The sequence below is a fragment of the Octopus sinensis genome, linkage group LG2 (assembly GCF_006345805.1).
Source record: "Octopus sinensis linkage group LG2, ASM634580v1, whole genome shotgun sequence".
NCBI lineage: Eukaryota > Metazoa > Mollusca > Cephalopoda > Octopoda > Octopodidae > Octopus > Octopus sinensis.
The window spans coordinates 463,407-488,376 of NC_042998.1; the positions used below are offsets into that span (position 1 = coordinate 463,407).

The 24,970-nt window shown below is 37.5% G+C and overlaps 1 protein-coding gene and 1 long non-coding RNA gene across 3 annotated transcripts in view; one reads left to right on the forward strand and one right to left on the reverse strand.

Annotated features, from left to right (window-relative positions):
- LOC115223760 (protein kinase C-binding protein NELL1) overlaps nucleotides 1-24,970 on the reverse strand; it is a 480,108-nt gene that overhangs the window by 323,671 nt on the left and 131,467 nt on the right. The gene's annotated exons all lie outside the window — the stretch shown is intronic.
- Nucleotides 2,171-23,776, forward strand: LOC118767121. The gene is made up of 3 exons (XR_005003017.1): nucleotides 2,171-2,260; nucleotides 11,168-11,171; nucleotides 23,766-23,776. It is a non-coding gene; the product is annotated as an uncharacterized LOC118767121 (long non-coding RNA).

Genomic DNA, 24,970 nt, shown 5'->3' on the forward strand with positions numbered 1-24,970 from the left:
ACCTCCCTTCCTTCCACCATTCGCAGAATCTCTACAAAGGGCCACAGGTACTGTCCTTCTTCTGACTAAGCCTTAAAAAAATGGGATTTTGATTTAATATATTTCTAGTAATGATTTGACAAGGGGTTCAAATTTGAATAAAAAGTTGTACTGATATCTGGTATTATTACAAGTGCAATGGCTCAGCCAACATTTGTGAATGATGTAATAGTTGAAACTTGAATAGACCAAGGCATGAGTGATGCTATTTCACAATAAGCAACACTAAGCTGCATACAGTTACAATGATTGTTCCCTTGAATAGAACACCATGATGCCATAAATAATATTCTCAGAAAGATATAGTAGTAGTTCCTAACTGTTAGAAAGGTTCTATGAAATATGTGCAGTTGATATGAGCTCATAACCTTTTGAGCTGGAAGTCCAATAAACTATCCACTCAGTTGGTCTGCATTTTCATATCTACAGCCTATTAACAAAGGATCAATCTTTGCTCTGATTCCACAAAGACCCCACGAGGGTATGTGGTCAGCATAAAAAAATATATATATATATATAAAGTTTGTAAAATAGAATAAGTTCATGTGTCATGTGGAGGATTGAAATTGACTCTAGTACTTGACTCTTTTACTTGTTTCAGTCATTTGACTGTGGCCATGCTGGAGCACCACCTTTAGTTGAGCAAATCGACCCCCAGGACTTATTCTTTGTAAGTCTAGTACTTATTCTATTGGTCTCTTATGCTGAACCGCTAAGTTACAGAGACGTAAACACCAGCATCGGTTGTCAAGCAATGTTGGAGGGACAAACACAAACACACAAACATATAAACACACACATATATACATACATATATACGGCAGGCTCCTTTCAGTTTCCATCTACCAAATCCACTCACAAGGCTTTGGTCGGCCCAAGGCTATAGTAGAAGACACTTGCTCAAGGTTCCATGTAGTGTGACTGAATACGGAACCATGTGGTTAGTAAGCAAGCTACTTACCACACAGCCACTCCTACACCTGATAGCTTCATAAAATGATGGCTTCATTTTATTAACCCTATAGTGATGAAAGGCAAAGTTCACCTCAATGGGACAAGAACAAAGAATGTAAAGATCTGGAAGAAATACTACAAAGCATTTTGTTCAATGTAACAACTTTGTCAAACCACTGCCGTCATAATAATATTAACTTGTTCTACTATAGGTAAAAGCTTGAAATTAGTAGGGAGACAGCCAGTCAATAATATCAACTTCAGTACTCAACTTGTTGACCTCAAATGGAAGGAAGTCAAAGTTGGCCTTGGCAGAAATTGAACTCAGAACGTAAGGCTAGTATTATCTACATTATTTACATTTGACAGATATTTGTCCTCATCTTGTTTGTTGTTAACACAATGTTTCGGCTGATATATCCTCCAAGCCTTCTTCAGGTGTCTTGGGGAAATTTTGAACCTGGGTTCTCATTCCTAAGGTTTTTTTCGATGTTTTTATTATTATTATTATTATTGTTGTTGTTATTGTTCAGGCCACTGCTTGGAATCGAACTTGGAATCTTGGGGTTAGTAGCCCACATTCTTAACCATTACGCCATATGCCCACGGGCATATGGCGTAGTGGTTAAATATATAAATAAATATAGAACTGTAAGGCTAGAAGAAGGGCCGCCAAGTATTTTGTCCAGCATGCTAGCAATTCTACCAGCTCACTGCCATTGTTTCAAATTTTGGCACAAGGCCAGCAATTTTAGGAGCATACTGGGGCAAATTGATTACATTGATCTTAGTACTAAACTGGTCCTTATTTTACCAGTCCCGAAAGGATGAAAAACAAAATTGACCTTGGCATGATTTGAATATTCAGAACAGAATGAGCTGAATGAAATGCTTCCAATCATTGTGTTCAATATTCCAATGATTCTGCCAGATTACTACCCTAATCATAATAATAATCATGATGGACTCTCCCATTGAAGACAACGTATGAGCATTCAGCTTTTGCTGAACAACCTGTAGAGAGGATTTCTTTATAGGGATCAAGAGTTCATGCTGCACATTAAACTCACAGCTTCCATTAAATCGACATTGAACAGGTGCACGGTAAACCATGTGTCAAGTGTCAAAGTGATCACAGAGCAACATGAGATGAAGAAGTGGTTTATGTTTGAGAACACAACGTACCACCCAGTCCAGGAGTTGAAATCATGATTGCTAGATTGCAAGTGCAACACCCTAACCACTAAGCCATGTGCCCTCACTAATAGTAATGATAATGATAATGATGATGATAATAATCAATAATAAATCTCTGAGTGAGGTATAAACAGAAGCTGCACGACATTGTGAAGTATATTTGTCACTTAAATGTGGCTAACCTCTAAGGGTGGATGCTACTGTAGCTTGTAGCCCCAAAAGTGTGTCAATAGTCAGCCGGAGGAGGTGTCCTCCTGGGGCTACAAGCTACAGCCGCATCCACCCTTAGGGGTTAGCCACATTTAAGTGGCAAATATACTTCACAATAATAATAATAATAAGTAGAAATGAGTCTTTATAGGTTTGTAATGTATAAAAGTTGAAAGCTGGTTGCTGTAGCTTATGACGGAGATGTCAAGGAAGCTGAAAAAAATGTCACAGTTGATGGAGGTGGATTTCAGGGCAGAGAAAAATCTAACCAACACAGCATGTGGAATCATTATGAATTGTATTTAATGTAACTGTAAGATGGTTATTTCACTGCACTGTTATGTGCATTACAGGTGCAGCAGATAGTGACAGCTGATTGCAGAGAAAGTTATTTTAGACACAGAAGTGCAAGCATAGCTGTTAGGTTAAGAAGTTTACCTTGCAGCCATGTGGCTTCAGGTCAGATTCAATCCCTCAACATGACCACCTTGAGCAAGAGCCTTCAACTATACCTTTGGGCCCATCAATACTTTGTGAAGGAATTTGGTTGATTGAAACTCTGTGAAAGACCATCAAGTATATATATATATATATATATATATATATATTCTTTTACTTGTTTCAGGCATTTGTCTGTGGCCATGCCGGAGCACCACCTTAAAAAAGTAGGGTTTTCCGTACACATGAAACTCGAACCTCCACCTCTATGTTTTTGTGAGAAGTGTGCTACCATACATATACATATATATATATATATACATACATATATGTGTGTGATAGTGTACATGTGTGTATGTGTGTGTGTGTCTATGTGTTTGTATCTTTATGTTTGTGTTTGTCGCCTACTCTCCGACCATCTGGCAACCAGAGTTGGTTTGTTCATGTACCAGTAGTTACGTCCCCATAACCTAGCAGTTCAGTAAAAGGGGGCTGATAGAATAAGTATCAAATTATAAAGCAAACCAAAAAAGAAGAGGAAGAATTTGTTCAACTAAAACCCTTCAAAGCGGAACCCCCAACGTGGCTGCAGTCCAAAGACTGAAACAAGTAATAGAAAGATCAAAGGAAAAGAAGTCTAACCCAAACATTTGACTACTGAGTGTAGAGAATAACATAATTATAACTTGCAGCCAATATCAGAAGTTGCTTATTTTAATGTCACTTCACCTGAATTACAACTGGATTGAGAGCTGCAAAATCAAGCAAGAAAAAAAATCCCCACTACTTTCACAGAAGTGTTAAAGTTCAATAGTGTAATCTACTATAAATAGGTATTTGTACATTTGAATGGACAAAAGATTATGTTTATTGGTTTGACTTGCACTTCCAAATACACAATGTTTTGCATGAATATTCATTATTTATTTAATCGTGTTGTTAACAAATGCATGATATGCAAATTAACCATTACTGAAACAAATATTTTAGTTTGTGTTTGATTTTGTTTGTTTGTTTTATGTCTGGTATTTATTTTTTCCATGCTAGCATGGATTAGATGAATGTTACTCTTTTACTAGTTTCAGTCATTTGACTGTGGCCATGCTGGAGCGCTGCCTTTTTTAGTCAAGCAAATCGACCTCAGGACTTATTTTTTGTAAGCCTAGTACATATTCTATCAGTCTCTTTTGCCGAACTACTAAGTTACGGGGGATGTAAACACACCAGCATCGGTTGTCAAGCGATGTTGGGGGGGGGACAAACACAGGCACACAAACATATACACACATACATATATACATATACATATATACTACTGGCTTCTTTCAGTTTCTGTCTACCAAATCCACTCACAAGGCTTTGGTTGGCCCGAGGCTATAGTAGAAGACACTTCCCCACGGTGTCACACAGTGGGACTGAACCCGGAACCATGAAGTTGGTAAGCAAGCTACTTACTACACAGCCACTCCTATGCCTACGTTATTGTGGAATTGTTTTACAGTTGGCTCTCCTTCTTGTTGCTAATCCTTATCTGTTTCTCAAATAAAGGATCCCTTATTCTGCATGGTTTTGAAAGCATCAAAGGCACAGGTAATTCGTTAGCAAGAGAGATGTTAGTAAGACCTCTATGTATCAGTTGTAACTTCTGAATTAAACTAACATACCAACTCAACCACATTTTTACAAACACCATGAACTCCCTTAACAAGTTTTGTCACTTTGTTAGTGACTGGTTGAACTTTCTCAAGAACTTAAATAAAACTCAAGGAAAAATCATACATACATACATATAATGTTGCCTCTTCTCATCTATGTATTCATTTTACATTGTCTCGTGTTTTCTCATTCAAAATGGAGGTGATAATCATAATTTTTAAGAGGATCATTAGAGAATTGTGGAAATTAATACCACATAAAACCATTGGTAGCCTTATTAATGCACAAATAAAGAATATTTATCCATCAAATGCAGTTGTGTGTACTCATTTTACTGTTCAATATTATCATATATACTAGCTGGCCCTTGCCATCAAAAGGCAACACCAATGTCCTCTCAATGATTAGCCAGAGATGATTTTTAAAATGAGAATATTATCTGAAATAAACTCAACTGCTCTCCCAAACGAGAATATAAAAATGAACCCAACTACTCTAAAAATTAAGCAAATAAACAGGAAAAATAATCCAGAATCCTTGTCCAGTATGGGATCAATCCCAAAACCTAATCACTTTGTGCCAGTCACGAAAGTTTCATTTGAATCCATGCAGTGGTTCTTGCGATATCTTGTCCAGAGACAAACAAACAAACAAACACGGCTGAATACAATACCTCTGCCTAGCAGAGGTAATCAGGTACAAAACCAAGTTTTTAGTTTAATAATTCTTTTATTACCAAATTTATGATTTATCTTTCAACTGCAGTCGTTTTATATTCTTGATACAGTCAGGCAATAATTATTTTCTCTAATGAGTTTGTATGTGTATATATTTGTGAAAGTGTGTGTGTGTGAGTGTAATAATTATTTTTAATATAACAGATAGAATATCAATGGTAAATCAAATTAATACCCTTGTCAATGCTACCTAGTGGTTGTCTTTTGAGATGTGACATCAATCACTGTTTGTTACTGAAAGAACACTGGTTCATGCATACAAATATTCACATACTTCCCTTGTACATGTACACACATACACACATATACTCACACAGAGTTGAAACGCTGTTTGATTTTTCTTTTCAGTGTTGACTATTCACCATCCCACTTCCATTGCACACATACACACACATGCACACACACACAAACATTCACATGCCTCCCTTTTACATACACACACATATCTTCACACAGAGTTGAAACGCTGTTTGATTTCTGTTTCCACTATAGAATTTCTACCATCCCATTACCAGTTTGCCATCACCCCTTCTTTCTTTCTTTATTCAATTATCATCCCTTCCTTTCTCATTTATTTGTTGTGATGGAGAAAAACACATTATAGTAGATCTTTTATATTTTACTTATTTCAGCCATACTGCGACACTGCATTGAAGAATTTTTAGTCGAATGAATCAACATCAGCACTTAGTCTTTTTAAGCCTATTACTTATTCTATCAATCTGTTTTGCCAAACTGCTAAGTTACCAGTTGTCAAGTGGTGGTAGGGACAAACACAAACACACACAGACATATGCATGGATGTGACAGGTTTATTTCAGCTTCCACCTACCTAATACACTCACAAGGCTTTGGTCAGCCTGATGCTAAAGTAAAGACACTTGTCAAAGGTACCATGCAGTATGACTGAACCCAAAACCACACAGCCATGCCTGCACACACACACACACACACACAAATAAAACTTCTTTTCTAGTTTTCATCTGGCCACAAATAATTCACATGAACATTTGTTGAGTGAACTACTGACGGAAAATACCCTGCTAAGATTAATTTGGATGTATCCTGTGATCTATGTATATGTCTTAATACTGGAAACTCATATACATGCACACATGTATATATATATATATATATATATATAGTGAGAGAGAGAGAGGGGAAGAGAGAGAGAGAGAGAGAGAGAGTGCCCATGAAAAACATACATTTTATAATCTAGATGATAGACACTATTTCACCTACTCAGATATGCCATCTGCAGCCATTAACACAGATTAATTTTCTATTTTGTCTTTAATCTCAGACATAAGTAAGTGTAAACTGCTGGGATTAAAAACTACAATTTACTTAATCAATAAATCTAAAGCCAAACATAGAAAGAGATTGGAGAAGGATTAATCGGAACCACATCTCATTATTCAGAAACGTGCACACACACACACACACACAGATGCACAAATATGTATATATGTATATATAAATATACACATATACATTTGTGTGCATGGGAAATAAATACATATGTATAAAACTGGGTGAATTTCTAGTTAAACGACAGCTTTGAAAAGCTTTTAGAGTTGGACTTCATCAGATGTAAATACGTTTCATTATTCTCTATATCAGGGGAAAGTAAAAAATGTCTTGACATGCTTCATGAGTTCAGAGCCCATTCAGTAGGAGAACAGCCCCTTTCCCCACCCCACACCACCTCTTTATCTGTGAAAAAAAAAATGAATAATTGTTACTTAAATCACAAAATTGTATGTGCATGTTTCTTAGTTCACAACACCATATCTCTGAAGATTTCCTGAAGAAGGGTCCTAACCTCAAAATATCAAAACACAAGGTTGATTTATATTATTTGTTTTAACTAGCATTGATTTGGCTTTAAAAAAAATTTAGAAATATTTACACACACATATAGGGACATAGACCTGTGTGTTTGAATGTGGTACTAGTTTAAGCAACAAGAAAATTATGGAAGAAAATATAGTTCAAATCAATTACGTGAACATCCACCTCTTGTGTTTTGCAAATTCGAAATTATCCAATGTAATGATAGATTATTTCTATCCTGCTTTGAGTCTTAACCTTTTAACATTTTAACTGGATATATCTGACCCAAATATTCTAACTGGTTTATGTTAAAACTGGTCAGATTTGGCCTCTCACACTTACTCCACAATGTTAATCTGCCAATCTGATCTGGCAGTGTTTCTACAGCTGGATGCCCTTCCTAACGCCAACCACTCCACGAGTGTAGTGGGTGCCTTTTACGTACCACCGGCACAGGTGCCAGGGGAGTCTGGCATCGGTCACGATCGGTTGGTGCTTTTAACGTGCCAACGGCACGGAAGCCAGCCAAGGTGGCACTGGCATTGGTCACGTTCGGATGGTGCTTTTTATGTGCCACCGGCACAGAAGCCAGTCGAGGTGGCGCTGGCATCGGCCACGTACGGATGGTGCTTTTTATGTGCCACCGGCACAGGTACCACATCTACTATTTCCATTGATATTTATTTCGATGTTCATGTACTTGACTCAAAAGGTCTCCTCAAGCACAGCGGGATGTTCTGGAATCCAAGGTACTTTGAATGGGCAGGGGCTATGCGGAACTGGTGCCAGAAGCAGCCCGGGTCTTTGCAGTCACAGCATATCTCCAGAGATCTCGGTCCTTCGCCATTGCCTCTGTGAGGCCCAACGCTCTGAGGTCATGCTTGACTACCTCATCCCATGTCTTCCTGGGTCTACCTCTCCCCCTGATACCTTCAACTGTTTGGGAGAGGCACTTCTTCACACATCTCTCCTCATCCATCCGCAGTACATGACCATACCATCGCAAGCGTCGCTCTTGCACACCACATCTGATGCTTCTTATGTCCAGCATTTCTCTCAGGGTGCTTACACTCTGTCGTGCGCGCACACTGACATTACACATCCAGCGGATCATGCTAGCTTCATTTCTTTCAAGTCTACACATGTCCTCTGCAGTCACGGCCCATGTTTCACTACTGTGAAGCATGGCAGTTTGCACACATGCATCATACAATCTACCTTTAACTCTGAGCGAGAGACCCTTTGTCGCCAGTAGGGGTAGGAGCTTTCTAAACCTTGCCCAGGCTATTCGTATTCTAGTGGTGACACTCTCTGAGCATCCACCTCCACTACTAACTTGGTCACCCAGGTAGCGGAAACTATCAACTACTTCTAGTTTCTTCCCCTGGAGTGTGATGGAATCTGTTTTCTGAGTATCTGTGGTGTCTATTGTCCCTGTGCATCTGCCGCACATGAAAGCTATCTTATCAGTTAATTTCCCTTTGATGTTGCTGCACCTCTTATGCGTCCATAGCTTACACTGGGTACATCTTATGGAGTTTCTACCTACACCTTTCCTACAGATCGAGCAGGGCCACCTGCCCAAGGGTGTGTGTGCTGAGTTCGCCTTTCTGCTTACTATAACTTTGGTCTTTGCTACATTTACTCTAAGGCCCTTTGATTCTAACCCTTGCTTCCACACCCGAAATTTCTTTTCTAGTTCCGATAGTGATTCTGCTATGAGAGCCAGGTCATCAGCATAGAGGAGCTCCCAGGGGCAACCTGTTTTGAATTCCTCTGTTATTGCATGGAGGACTATGATGAATAAAAGGGGACTGAGGGCTGAGCCCTGGTGTACACCTACTTCTACCCGGAATTCTTCATTATATTCATTGCCAATCCTAACCTTGCTGACAGCCTCTCTGTATAGGACATATATATATATATATGTATATATGTATATGCATATATATATATATATATACGACAGGCTTCTTTCAGTTTCCGTCTATCAAATCCACTCACAAGGCATTGGTCGGTCCGGGGCTATAGTAGAAGACACTTGCCCAAGATGCCATGCAGTGGGACTGAACCCAGAACCATGTGGTTGGTTAGCAAGCTACTTACCACACAGCCACTCCTGCGCCTATATATATATATATATATATATATATATATATGAATGTGTCTATATATATAAGTATATATTTATGTGTATGTATATGTGTAGGTGTGTATGTATTTATGTGTACATATATGTAAATATATATATATACATACACATACACACATATATAGATTCATACATATACATTCATACATATATATATATATATAAACATTCATACATACATAAATATATTGGTGCATTGTTTTTCCATTATCCTATATATATATATATATATATCAAGGAAAATAATTTGAGATTGATGTGCTGAACAAACTGAATCTTTTCATGTCACAGTCTTCAATTGAAATCATGCCAAAATTATGTCAGAATAACAATAAATTATTGTCTCATTCATAGAAAAGTTACTAGTCTGCGTAACTTTACAGAAAAAAGAAAACTTCTAGCACTCTAAGCTAATTTGGCTTGGATAATGAAATATAAAACTTCCTTTGGCTAGTTGCAAGGACTATTTTGTAAATAGAGGATATATATATATATATATATATATATATATATATACACACACATATATATATCTTTTTTGGAAAGGATCTGAAAGCATACATAAAGTGACAGATTATAGTGTGTGAAATTATGTTGAAAAACATTTTTGGGCTAGAAAATGCTGAAGGCAGCCGTTGACTTTTTCTATCTCAAAAGGGTTCTGCATCCCAGTTTTACATATTATTTTATATCTTTAAGTGGGCTTCAAAATCCATTCCAGAAAAGAATTATTTCACATTCATTTAAAAAAATTTATAAATCCTTATGATATAATGCCAACTGTATGTATATCTCTTTTCTCTTTCTCTTTCACTTGTTTCAGTCATTTGACTGCGGCCATGCTGGAGCACCTATATAAAATAATAATATGCTTAATTTGTCAGTGCTCTCAAATTTGAAATCTTGAATTACTGTACTGAAGAGGAGAATGAGAGAGTAGAAATATGATTTAACATTTTTCCCATCTCTCTAACTCTGATACACGTATATAGTTAATCAAAGCCGGGTGGATTCGTTATATATTTCTCTTTACCTGCGTGAGCTGATGAGTATTGCTGTCCGGGAGATTTTCTTATGGTAGTGAAATAGTAGTTTAACTGCTATTTCTAAATTTCAGTACGTGGCAAAGCAAATTTTTGCTGAACCCTAATTATAATTATACTCATAATTATAGAATTTTTGTACATATATATATATATATATATATATATTATTATTTAATAAAGGCAATATATGGTAATATATATTTCTATGACCTGTTAATAGTTTCATGCAATGAAAAGATCTCAGACAGCATTTTTTAACATGTTTGGTGCCTTTCTGTAATCCTTAGGCTGCACCTATGTGACATAACAAGCTAAAACAGGATGATAGGATGAGAGAAATAAATGAGAAAAGGTGAAAAGGAAGTGGATGTAAAAGGTGGGAGGTTGAAAAACTGGAAAAGGAAAAAGCAAAGAACTCACACTATCCTCCTGTTTTAGCTTGTTAGATCATGTGGGCAGAACCTGAGAATTGTGTCAAGGCACCAGACATGTTAAAAAATGCTGCCTGAGATGTTTTCATCACATGAAACTAATAGTGGCACATAAATACATGTATTGTGCTTATTAAATATTATTTACCTCTCACCAGATTAGAGTACTTTGTTGAACTTACCAGTACAATATATATCTATGTGTGTGTGTGGAGGCCCAATGGCCCATTGGTAAGTGTAGTGGACTCGCAGTCGTAGGATCGTGGTTTCGATTCCCAGACTGGGCATTATGAGTGATTATTGAGCGAAAACACCTAAAGCTCCACAAGGCTCCAGCAGGGGGTGGTAGCGACCCCTGCTGTACTCTTTTGCCACAACTTTCTCTCACTCTTTCTTCTGTTGGCCTGCTCTCTTAGCCAGTGGGGTGGCATCATTTGAAGGGTAAAACAATGTGAAGCGCATTGTGACCAGTGATGTGCAGCAACATCTGATAGCCCAGTCGGTCACGGTGATCATGGTGATATATATATACATACAGTGATATATATACACACACACATACATACAAAAATTCTATAATTATAAGCATGATTATAATTAGGGTTCAGCAAAATTGCTTCACCACTTACCAAAATTTAGAAATAGCAGTTAAATACTATTCCACTACCATAAGATATCCCCAAACAGCAATACTCCCAACACATACACACATATATATGGAGAGAGAGAGAGAGAGAAAATGTGTTGAAACATACTAAAACATGGTATAGGTGGTCACGTGACAGGAAGTCAGCTGTAAGAAAGATCTTTGTTGAGCAGATATGGAAACAGAAAAGACAGTTGAACCAAAAAAAATGGCAAATACAAAATAAATGAAAGATGCAATTGTGTGTATGTATGTAAATGCCGAACTATGAAAATGAGTGCTCAACACCGCATTGGGGGATATGATTTCTTTGTTTGGGAATTAAGGCTACCATTGGTTTCATGTTAAGATAAGTAGAAAAATATCCTAATGTCTTAATAATTTTCAAAGCGATCCCATGGAGAAAGGTGTCCACCTCCATTTTGAAAAACACTTCACACACACACACACATATATATATACATGCATACACACATACATACATACTTACATATATATATATACATGCATACACACATACATACATACTTACATATATATATATATACTAGACACTGCTAGTAAGGTGAGGGTTGGCAACGAGTACAGTGAAGAATTCCTGGTAGAGGTTGGGGTCCACCAAGGTTCAGTCCTCAGTCCCCTCCTATTTATCATAGTCCTCCAGGCAATAACAGAGGAATTCAAGACAGGATGCCCCTGGGAGCTCCTCTATGCTGATGACCTTGCTCTAATTGCTGAGTCACTATCAAAACTGGAGAAGTTTCAGGTGTGGAAGCAAGGTTTAGAATCGAAGGGCCTTAGAATCAACCTAGCCAAAACCAAAGTCCTAATAAGTAGGAAAGTAGACAAGTCACAAACGCCTTCAGGTAGATGGCCCTGCTCGATCTGTAGAAAAGATGTAGGTAGAAACTCTATAAGGTGCACCAAGTGCAAGCTATGGACACATAAGAGGTGTAGCAATGTCAAAGGAAGGCTAACTAGGAAAATAGTTTTTGTCTGTGGCAGATGCTCAGGAGCAATAAACACTGAAAATGTGCAGAGACCAACGTCTACCATGTTCCAGGGAGAAAAACTAGAAGTAGTTGATAGCTTCCGCTACCTAGGTGACCAAGTCAGTAGCGGGGGTGGGTGTGCTGAAAGTGTAACTGCTAGAGTAAGAATAGCCTGGGAAAAGTTTAGAGAGCTCTTACCCCTGCTAGTGACAAAAGGCCTCTCGCTCAGAGTAAAAGGCAGACTGTATGATGCATGTGTACGAACGGCCATGCTACATGGTAGTGAAACATGGGCTGTGACTGCTGAGGATATGCGTAAGCTCGCAAGAAATAAAGCCAGTATGCTCCGATGGATGTGTAATGTCAGTGTTCATAATCGACAGAGTGTAAGTACCTTGAGAGAAAAGTTGGACCTAAGAAGCATCAGTTGTGGTGTGCAAGAGAGACGTCTGTGCTGGTATGGGCATGTGACGAGAATGGGTGAAGATAGTTGTGTGCAAAAGTGCCACACCCTAGGAGTTGAGGGAACCTGTGGAAGAGGTAGACCCAGGAAAACCTGGGACGAGGTGGTGAAGCACGACCTTCGAAGTTTAGGTCTCACCAAGGAAATGACTAGAGACCGAGACCTATGGAAGTATGCTGTGCATGAGAAGACCCGGCAAGACCAGTGAGAACAGTCAAAATCAAAATCAAACCAAATCAAATCAGATATCAGAAAGTAGAACCAAAATTGAGGTCGATCAACATCAGTGGAAATTGCAGCTGTGGTTAAGCAAACCATCCGATCATGGTCGTTGCCGGCTCCGCCACATCTGGCCTCTGTGCCGGTGGCACGTAAAAGCACCATCCGCTCGTGTCCGTTGCCAGCCTCGCCTGGCCCCCGTGCCTGTGGCACGTAAAAGCACCATCCGTTCGTGACTATTTGCCAGCTCTGTCTGGCACCTGTGCGGGTGGCACGTAAAAAGCACCCACTACACTCACGGAGTGGTTGGCGTTAGGAAGGGCATCCAGCCATAGAAACACTGCCAGATCTGACTGGGCCTGATGAAGCCTTCCGGCTTCACAGACCCCAGTTGAACCGTCCAACCCATGCTAGCATGGAAAACGGACGCTAAATGATGATGATGATGATGATATATATATATACATATATATAAATATAAATACATATATATATATAAATGTATTAATAATAAAAGGGTCAAATAAATTAATTAATTAATAATTTTACCAAGTAGATCAGTATGTTAAAATAACCTTTATAGGTAAAATTATACAAATATTCTATAATTAGGGGTCAGCTAATTGCTTCAGCACATACCGAATTTAGAATTAGGAGTTAAAAATTCCTTTTCTACTATCGTAAGAATTTCCCAGACAGTAACACACTTTATTTTACTTAGGTAAAGAGAAAAATAATGACTCAATACGACTCTGATTAGCCACAGATGTGTTTCGAGATTAAAGTGTTTAATTACTTACTTCTCTTCTAATCAACAGTGTAGCATTTCCAATATAAAATTTGAAAGTGCAAGGGTTAAATATGCACGTATAATAGAAAAGGAATTTTAAACTCCTATTTCTAAATTCGGTATGTGGTGAAGCAATTAGCTGACCCCTATATTATAATTATGTTTATAATTATAGAATATTTGTATGTATATATATATATATATAAATATATATACATATACATATACATATATAAATATATATACATATATATATAAATATATATACATATATATATATAAATATATATACATCTATATAAATAAATATATATATATATATATATACATATATATATATATAAAACTTAAAACTTAGATAAAACTTAGATATGTTTCGACCAGAGATTGGTCCAGGCCATGTCTAACTTAATAGCACCACCTGATAGGATTATTCGAATCCTGTTTAAGTCAAGTTTTGTTCAAGTAGTGAGTTCTTGTTGGGTGAGTTGTATCCAGTTTTGTTCAAGTAATGAGTTCTTGTTGGGTGAGTTGTATCCAATTATGGGTGGCTTATCTGGTATTCTTTGAAGGAATCTATCCAGACTCTGTTTGAAGTTGATGGGATCCTTTTCCTCTTTGATCTCCCTCGGGACAATGTTAAATAGGGCAGGGCCTGTTGAGGAAAAGAAATTATGTTGCAGTGTACATGTATGTTGTGATCTTGAATTTGGCAGGGGACGTATAGCCCGTGGTCCAAGTCTCGGATGAACCTTGAAGCTAATGTTTAGGTCGTTTGGGCAAAGTTGGCGGTATATTTTCCACATCATACAAATGATGTACCACTCACGGCGACGCTGGAGGGAGTAAAGTTTCAAGGCTTTAAGGCGATCCCAATAGTCGAGAGCAGCCATGCCTTCAATTTGTTTAGTGAGAGCCCTCTGGGGTGACTCAATTCTGGAGATGTTTTGTCTTGTGTGAGGAGACCACAGTGGGCAGCAGTATTCAAGGTGTGGCCGTACAAAGGATGAAAAAAGTGGTATGATGACACCTTGTTCTCTGGACCAGAAAGTTCTTAAGATCCAGGAACTCATCCTACGAGCTGTATCGACCTTCTTGTTGATGTGTGCACTCCAACTGAGATCGTCATCAACAATTACACCCAGGTCTCTGATATTGTTAGAGGCTGTGAGCGGTTCCCCTGAAGGAAGAGAGTATGGTTGTTTTAGTGAGGAATTTCTTCCAAAATGCATCAGCTCAAATTTTCCCTCATTCAGTTGCATTTTGTTTCTGTCTGCCCATTGACTCACAGCATATAGATCAGACTGGAGTTGAGTTCGGTCTGCTTCTTCATTGACGATTTGCTGGAGCTTAGTGTCATCAGCGAATATTTTCACTTTGCAGTGATGTACGACACTGGAAAGGTCGTTTACATAAATTATGAAGAGTAGCGGACCCAAAACAGTTCCCTGGGGAACACCGCTGGTGACTTTTGCTGGGTTTGAGTGGACTCCATCAACTACAACATGTTGTGTTCTATTCGCTAGGAAATACTGAATCCAGTGTAGAACTTTTCCACGGATTCCAACATTTGCCAATTTTGAGAGTAGGATGTTATGGTCTACCCTGTCGAACGCTTTACTGAAGTCAAGGTATATGACGTCAGAGTTCGAACCTGTTCCCAAGGCTTTGAGTACATCTTCAATGTGGTGTAAGAGCTGTGTTAGACAGTCCCTGCCACAGCGAAAGCCATGCTGATTTGAATTTAGGAGTTTGTGGGTCTCCAGGAAGTCAGCTATCCTTGATCTTAACACTCTTTCAAACACTTTAATGATGTGGGAGGTGAGTGAGATTGGGCGATAGTTGACTGCGAGGGATCCGTTTCCCTGTTTGAAAACCGGGATGACCGACTGGGATAGAAACTTTTTCGGTATATAACCTGCGTCTAACGAGTTTCTCCAGAGGTTGGTCAGAGGGACTGCAAGTTGATATCTACATTCCTTCAGGAGACTGGCGGGAAATCTATCAGGGCCTACAGCAGAGTAATGTTTGACCTCATTTATTGCTGCTACGATGTCGGTGGCAGTGAAGGTTATGTCTGAGATTTTGTGTTGGGAGTCACTTCGTTCGTTTCCCTCACGTCAATATCAGTGGGAACACTGAAGACAGAGCAATATTGTTTCTGCAGTATTTCTGCCATTTCTTTAGCATCGTTTTGGGGAATGCCGTTTTCATCAATCAATGGCCAATAGGTGAGACAGTGGTTCTATGCTTATTTGCATAAGAATAGAACACTTTTGGGTTCTGTTTGATGTTTTTGATTACCCATTGTTCCTCCACAGCTCTTTGATTTTCAATGGAGGTTTTCATGTCAGTCTACAGATGAAGTTTTTCCAGCTCTAGTCTTTTGTTGTTGTTGAATGTGGATGTTGCGTGTGGGAATATTTTAATTGGTTGATTTTTTTGTTGAGTCTTTTGATGCGCCTGATGAGTGTTTTTTCTTTTTAGGGAGCTGGTTTCTGTTTGTGTTAGTAGATTTCGTGGGAGCGTGTTTAGAGCATGTGTCGGTGACAATGGTTTCAAAGTGCTGCCACGCGGTCTCAATATGAGGGGAATTGAGAGTAAAAGACCAGTCGATGGAAGACAGATCCTTTCTGATTGTTCCCCAGTCCGCTTTGTGGAAATTTATGTTGTCAAATGGGTGCCATGGAGTGAGATTGGCTGGTTTGGTTTTTATACGTCGGGAATTAAGATTGCAGAGTACCATGTCGTGGTCTGAGAGGAGAGTTTTTTCGACTGAAATGCTGTGAACGTAGCTAGAGTGATTGGTCAGTACCAGATCCAAGATCGTTTTATTCTGTCTCGTTGGTTCAAGCACTAGCTGAGTCAGGAAATACTCATCCATCAGATTAAAGAGCAGTTCTGCTGCTGCCCTATCTGATGTAGAGCACTTGCCTAACTTCGGAGTATTTGTGGGCCAGTTCACATGAGGGAGGTTAAAATCACCCATCACTATTATGTAACTGTTAAATGGAATATTGGCAAAATACCAATCCGGAGCACTGAAGATTATCTTAACGACTGTAGGATGATGAAATATGTATGCTGATCAATTGTCCAGTTTAATTATGTGGTATAAATATTGCAGTTTTTATTTCATTTTCCCTTCAATATGCTTTCATTTACTACACTGATATAGGCTGTAGCTGTTTAGCCCCAGGCTAACCCTGATTGAGCAGACATATGTTCAAAAATAATCCAGTCATAATCATCTTGTATTTTTGTATATCAGGCATTGTAATAACAAATGTGTTCTTACTTACTTAAAAAGATGGTGTATGATTTGAGGGATATTTAGTTGTAGTTTCTATACAGTCAAACGACCATGTAGAGGATCTCTGGTTGTTGTAAGGTTACATGAAATCGTACATCATCCATTCATAAAAAAATTTAGAGTTTGCTGCTATCAAACATGGATGTAAGCTACTTAATTCAGAAAGAAGGATGGTATGTAAGCCAACAAGAAGACCTCAACAGAGTTATTTAACCTGCATGAAACAGCAGCCAAAACTTCAACAAACAATCTACTTTTTTAACAAGGAAAGGACATACTGGACATTGCAGTGCTTTATGATGGCCCCAGCTGAAAGATCTATGATCACAGGTCTGCTAGATTAATGCTGAAATGGACAAAACGAAAATAATAGGAGTGGTAGATATTTTTAGATAAACTGATTGAAACAAGTAGAATGAAGTATTTTGTCTAAGAGAACAACATCATCATTGTATTAAGATTTGGTTGTTTGCCATTTGGCAAAGTGGTTAGCACTTTCCATATGTCACTACCACATAAATTAAAAATTAATATCTGTTATTAAAAGCTTGTTCGATCTAAAATATGAATGATGAAATTTTCATGCAAGTAATTGAGGTGCATGAAGTTATAATGTTCAGCATAATTTCTTATGATACACAAATAACTGATGAATTGCTATATATATGATATGATATGATATGATATGATATATATATATATATATATATATATATATATATATATTATATAAAATCCATTCTGTCCATCTGTGTGTGTGTCTTCTAGGATCTCGGGCATCCTCCATCCGATTGCGCTCAAATTTGATATGTAGATACCGACGATATCAGGGTGAGTCTTGAAAAAATTACAAAAATCGATTCCAGGTGAGAATGTGATCAATAAAGTGAATAAAATCGTTTTTCTTTGGAATAATAAAAAAGTCTATCTTTATTTTTTCTTTTGCTGGTGTCTCAAATTTAAGTTAAATCAGGGGTCTCAAAGGGGAGACCTATGAGATGGTTGGACAAGTTGCTTTGAGAAAATTTGGTTTAAATGTTTGACAACTCAACACCGTCCATTGGATTAGGAGCATTTTGCTCGTATATATATATATATATATATATATATATATATAAATATATAAAACACAGCTTAAGACTCCAAATGAAATTTAATAACTATAAAAGCAGTTGGCTTATTCATTTACAAAATGGAATCTGAGAAAAATTACTCAAAAAACATTAATAAATCATAATGAATTAAGCAACTACATCATGGAAGAGCCCATTTAATAACACACAAAACTATTAAATTCACTTCAAATTTATTTCACATGATGTCAAAAGCTACCATTGCACAATTGTAACATGGCTGCTTACACAGTTCCATTGCAACTGCTTGAAAGTTTGCTAATAATCAGTTCTTATAAGTCTAAGGATTTTCATTTCAATTTTTTTCAAAGATATTGAGCTTAAAGATATGTTTGATGTATGAATTAAAAAAACAACAACCCATTATCTATCTATCTATCTATATATATATATAAGCATGGAAGTGGCTGTGTGGTAAGTAACTTGCTTACGAACCACATGGTTCTGGGTTCAGTCCCACTGCGTGGCACCTTGGGCAAGTGTCTTTTACTATAGCCTCGGGCCGACCAAAGCCTTGTGAGTGGATTTGGTAGATGGAAACTGAAAGAAGCCTGTCGTATATATGTATATATATAGTTAATCCAAACAAGAAAGCACAAAAAAAAACACAACAACGCGAGGATGTGGAACAAATATAGTATTATTGGACGCTCAGGAAAGAAGGAAAGAAGGAGGGTTCAACGTTTCGAGTGGAGCTCTTTGTCGAAAACATAGGAGAAGGAAAGATCCACGGAAGGGAAGACGGAGGGAAAAAAATCACCAATGGTTCACACGAGGTCACATTTAAATATATTTATATATATATATATGTGTGTGTATATGTTTGTGTGTCTGTGTTTGTACCCTCAACATCACTTGACAACCAATGCTGGTATGTTTACATCCCTGTAACTTAGTGGTTCGGCAAAAGAGAATGATAGAATAAGTACTAGGCTTACAGCATGGCCACAGTTAAATGACAGAAACAAGTAAAAGAGTAAGAGTATATGTATATATATAATGCTCTGAGACCAACTGAAAATGCTCTGAGACCAACTTCCGTCACTTTCCAGGGAGAAAAACTAGAAATAGTTGATAGTTTCCGTTACCTAGGTGACCAAGTCAGCAGCGGGGGTGGGTGTGCTGAAAGTGTAACTGCTAGAGTAAGAATAGCTTGGGCAAAGTTCAGAGAGCTCTTACCTCTGCTGGTGACAAAAGGCCTCTCGCACAGAGTGAAAGGCAGACTGTATGATGCTTGTGTAGAACCATCCAATTAGAACGTCACAGGAAAGAAATGCATGATGGATTTTTCAAGCTTATCCGACTGGCAGGAGAACTATGTGTAAACAAAGAACTAGATGGTTGGATAATATCCATACTCACAGTTGGTCATGTTTGGAGATCTAAGTAGAAAATCTAATGACAGTTGCTTTTTGCAAGACCCTCTGGAGGAAGTGCCTGAGGAGCTTATCGTGATGGTCCTCACAAGCCCAGTAGATAAAGAAAACGAATGGATGGATAAACAGACAGCCATGTAAGTGAGATTAACCCTTTCAATACTAACCTGGCTGAAACTGGCTCTGGCTTTGTAATACAAATATCTTGTTTTCATAAGTTTTGAGTTAAATCCTTCCACCAAACCTTAGTCACAATCATTAAGCTTAGTCACACTAGCTTAATGATAACTAAGTTATTTTCCTAAATTCTTTGTTATATCTAAAATAAGTGAAAGAAACACAGAGCATCTCAACAGAAATACAGTAATGAAAGGGTTAATAAGCAGTAGACTTCATTTACCAATGCTTATTTCTTGCTTTTCAAGCAAATGAAAGCATTAAACAGGCTATTTCATATAATGTAAACTGTTAAAAAACTTGCATTAATGATTAATGGATTTGATTTTATCCAAATTTTTGAATGAGTAAGAACTTGTATTCATGAAATTAAAAAATAATCAGGTTAAATCTTGTATAGACATGTACACATTGGTGACAACAATATTGAAACTTATGCATATCCTAATTCTTATTTTGCAGACATGAATGAATACAGAAAATATTTCTTTTATAATAAGAGATATCCTGAGGAGAAAAATAAGGAGGATGAGGTGTTCAAATCATTTTTAAACTGTGTTAGAATGAAATACTGTGGAAACAAGTAGCCTAGTGTTTAGAGTGCTGCACTTATAATCATGAGGCTGTGGTTTTGATTGACTGGGTGGTGCATTGCGTTCTTGAGCAAGACACTTCATTTCAAATTGCTCCAGTCCACTCAGCTGTCAATTATTTCCAACAATAGCTGGGAAGTTAACCCTGCAAAAAACTGGTATTATGTTTGGAGGTGGGGCAGTGTTGTGATATCAGTCACTTATATGCCATGTAAACTGAGCTACGGTCTGGCATTATGAGCCCTGGGGCTCATGACAGACCTGGAATGAAATATTGGAAAAATCTAGATGAGTAGTTTAGAATCTTTAACATCATCATCATCATTTAATGTCTGTTTTCCATGCTGGCATGGGCTTTAGGCACTTTGAGAGGATTGGCGGCCAGCCAGAAAGCTGTCCAGGCTCCAATGGTCTGTTTCAATATGGCTGGATGCCCTTCCTAATGCCAAAAAGTTTACAGAGTGTACTGGGTACCTTTGACAAGGCACTAGCAAGGGTGATCTTTATGTGGTACCAGCATGGGTAATTTTCTACATGGCAGTAGCACAAATGCTTTTCACAAGGCATTGGTACAGGTGCTTTTTATGTGACACTGAAATGGGTACTTTTTACATGGCACAAGCACCCTGCAAGACATGGATCACTCAGCTGAGAGAAGGAGTGGAGGGCATCCAGATAAATTTGTCGAAAGTTGAAGGAAGGGGAAAAAATATGACCTAGATAATTCAAGGGGTTGTTTTTCCTGCAGAAGAAAGACTATTAAAATGTTTTTTTTATATTAGGAATGTAATTCTAAAAATTAAAAAGTGTGGTAAGAAGCTGGTTTCCAAACCACACAGTTCCGGGTTCAGTCCCACTGCACAGCACCTTGGGCAAGTGTCTTCTACGATAGACATAGGCCAACCAAAATCTTATGATTTAGTCCCTCCCCTCCACTGCTTGACAACTGGTGTTGATTTGATTACATTCCTGTAACTTGGCAGTTCAGCAAAAGAAACTGATTGAACGAGTACCAGGTTTAAAAGAATAAATACTGGGGTTGACTCGTTCAACTGAATCCTTCAAGGCGGGGCACCAGCATGATTGCAGTCCAATGACTGAAACAAGTAAAAGATAAGTCATTACCATTTTAATAAACAAGATGAGGTTGTTATTGTTGTTGCTCAATTTTGACTGAACAAAGCAATGACCAAATGTAGTCCAACCATAGCCATCATGTTTATTTTTAGACATAATATACAAAGACCATTATGGACATAATCCTATGCATTCATTTACTACCGTAGATTAATGTTTTAGGGAAATTTGGTTGCTGTTTCTAGCAGGTTGATTGACTGCACAGAGGCCTCCCATATTGGCTCATTAAAAACAGGATAGGTTGGTAGGTTACTGAGGAAGATTTGGCTGCCAGATCAAAAAGTTGGATAAACAACTTAGTTACTCTAATAATGAAACAGTAGCTGAATGAAAATTTGAACACATGGCCTTGCAGTTAGTAATCTAAGCCACTTGCACAACCTATGACTACAACAGCATTTTTTTAAATGTAACTACAGACTTCTTAACAGACCACATGAAAGATATGAAAATGAAGTATTATACATTCACATATATACAGACATACATACACTCTTGTATACATAAATACACACATATGTACATACATATTCAAATGCATTTATGCAAACACACTGACATGCACATGTGAGTATACACACACACTCAAGCTGTATTTTAGAGGCAGCAGCCTGTGTATCATTTGCACATAGCTGATCCACATAATAAGAATTACACATGCACTCTCTCACATTACACACACACACACACGAAAATGTGTTAGCTGCATCATTAATTAGCTAACTCCAGTCCTGGTCAGATGATGGTAATGAAATATCTAGGATTAATGTAGGTTTTATTGATATAAAATCCAAATCAGATTCCAGATCGGTAAATAGATAAATTTTAAAAAATAAATAAATAATAGAAATAGAAATAAATAATAAAAACAGATAAAAAGTTCAGATGACAAAGAAATTATTAAATCGATGAGGAAAGCATAAGGCAAAGAGTGTGAAAGAAAATTCAATATCAATAGTTTTTTAATCTGATTAAAATAGTGAAACAAAACTAAACACCTTCCCCACAACTCGCTACATCCACCACCCCTGCCTTGCCAGCAAAAATATCTGCTGGAAAGAACTGATAATAACTAGAATTAATAACCAACTAGTGATAAACTGGTGTTAGCATGAATTCAATGAGAAATATAGGAAAATAAATTAGATGGTTGGTCAATGGTACTGCAGAGACAATAATTTAACCATGTGCATGGTTCATGGTTCAGTGGTTAGAGTGTTGGACTTGTAATCGTGAGGTTGTAAGTTTGATTCCTGGACTAAGCTGTGTGTTGTGTTTTTTGAGCAAGGCATTTTATTTGATGTTGCTCCAGTTCTCTCAGCTGTAGAAATGATTTGCGACATCAATGGTGCCAAGCTGTATCAGCCTTTGCCTTTCTCTTGAACAATATTGATGATATTGAGAAGGGAGGCTGGTATGCATGGGTGACTGCTGATCTTCCACAAACAACCATGCCCAGACTTGTGCCTTAGAGGGGAACTTTCTAGGTGCACATCCCATGGTCATTCACAACCAAAGATGGTCTAGGTGAGGTTTTAATCAACTCTGAAGTACCTGGCTTGTTTCTAGAAGCAACAGTCTAATGCCAAATATACTTACCATCTTTCCTTATATGGATATGCCATGAAGAAAAGACAAATCAATACATTTATGGCAACCATGGGGCTGCTGATGTCAGATATTGGTTAAGTATAACCGTACAAAACTACTTTAGGGTTCCACCCACTGAATTTTCTGCTGGGATTTATTCCATTAAGGCACAACAAAATTACTCCATTAATCTTTTTTAAATGTTTAGAAAATTACCCCAAAAGACATCATTATAATGGGCAACGTTTGTGCAGAGCCATTCCCGTTTGCTCATTCTTCAAACTTGTAGTGGTCTGGTGCAACAAGTACCATGAACCTAGTAGTTATAAAGATGCAGAATTTGAAGAGAGTTACTTTCTCTTAAGAGCTATGTGTTCTTGGATCTTACCCACTTTTATTCTTATAATCTTATATTCTTTTATGTGCTTTAGTCACTGAATTTCAGCCATGCTGGGGCACTACCTTGAAGGGTTTAGTCAAACAAATCAACCCTAGCATTTATTTTTGAGTTTGGTACTTATTCTATCAGCTTCTTTTGTTGGAATACTAAGTTACAAGGATGTAAACAAACCAACACTGGTTTCCAAATAGTGTGGGGACAAACACACACACACGTATATAATGATTATCTTCCATATAGATTCAAGTACCAAATTCACCCAGACCTCAACTGGAAGGCACTTTCCCAAAGCCTTGCTAATTCAGACTGAATCTGGAGCCGCATAGTTGAGAAGTGAAGTTTTAAGTACAAAGCCAAGCCTGCACTTTTTGTCCCACCCCACACATAAAAGAAAGAAAAAAACTAGATTGTCAGAGTATTTCACTTCTTAACAGTAGAAATCTAATTTTATCCTTGGCTTCATAATATAATTATTCTTTTCTCCTAAACTTTGGCCCCTGTCTGATTCTTCCCATTTTCACTTCCCCACCCCACACACCAGACAATAATTCTTGGAATATTTATTAATTTTCCAGTGGAGTGGTTCTGTAGAAGACACTTAAAAGAATTACTAAGTATGTTACCGATATTGAACTCTGGCTGGCTGAGTCAAAAAAGTGTTATACTGACTCAGGTATTTTAGTTTTCTAATAGGTTAATCAATAGGCCTCTGCATTCTTGATGGGGGTGGAGATAAGGATGATGGGTAGAGTGCATATCTGTGTAGAAAATGGGGTTCAGCATAGTTTGTTTCACAAATTCAACTCATAAGAGTACCACAGGCATGGCTCTGTGGTAAGAAGTTTGTTTCTCAACTAGATGGTTCCAAGTTCAGTCCCACTTCATGGCACCTTGGGCAAGTGTCTTCCACTATATCTTTAGGCCAATCAAAGTCTAATGAGTGGATATGGTAGAGAAACTGATAGATCATCATGTGTGTGTGTGTGTTTATGTATATATATATATATATATAAGCCTACAAAACTTCAAGTTATGTGGAGCTGAATCAGACCATTATTAAATAATTAAATAATCATCATCATTTAACGTCCGTTCTCCATGCTAGCATGGGTTATATATATATATATAAGCATGTATATATACATATAGATGTAGGTATGTACATATATGTATGTATATATACATATGTTTTAATTATTATTTTGTTATTATATATATATACACACACACTTATTTCTCAGAGTATTCTTATCAGTTCTAAGTAACAATGAAATTATTCCAGTGAAAACGTCACAGTTTCGTGAGCAGGATGTGGAGAGTAGCATACAAACATTAAAAAGAAAATTATACTTGAACTCAACTTTTACTTTAAGTTTGTGATAAATGTAATGAATTCAAAAGTAATTAGTTAGGCATACAAGAGCCTCTATATTAGAGGGAGGATA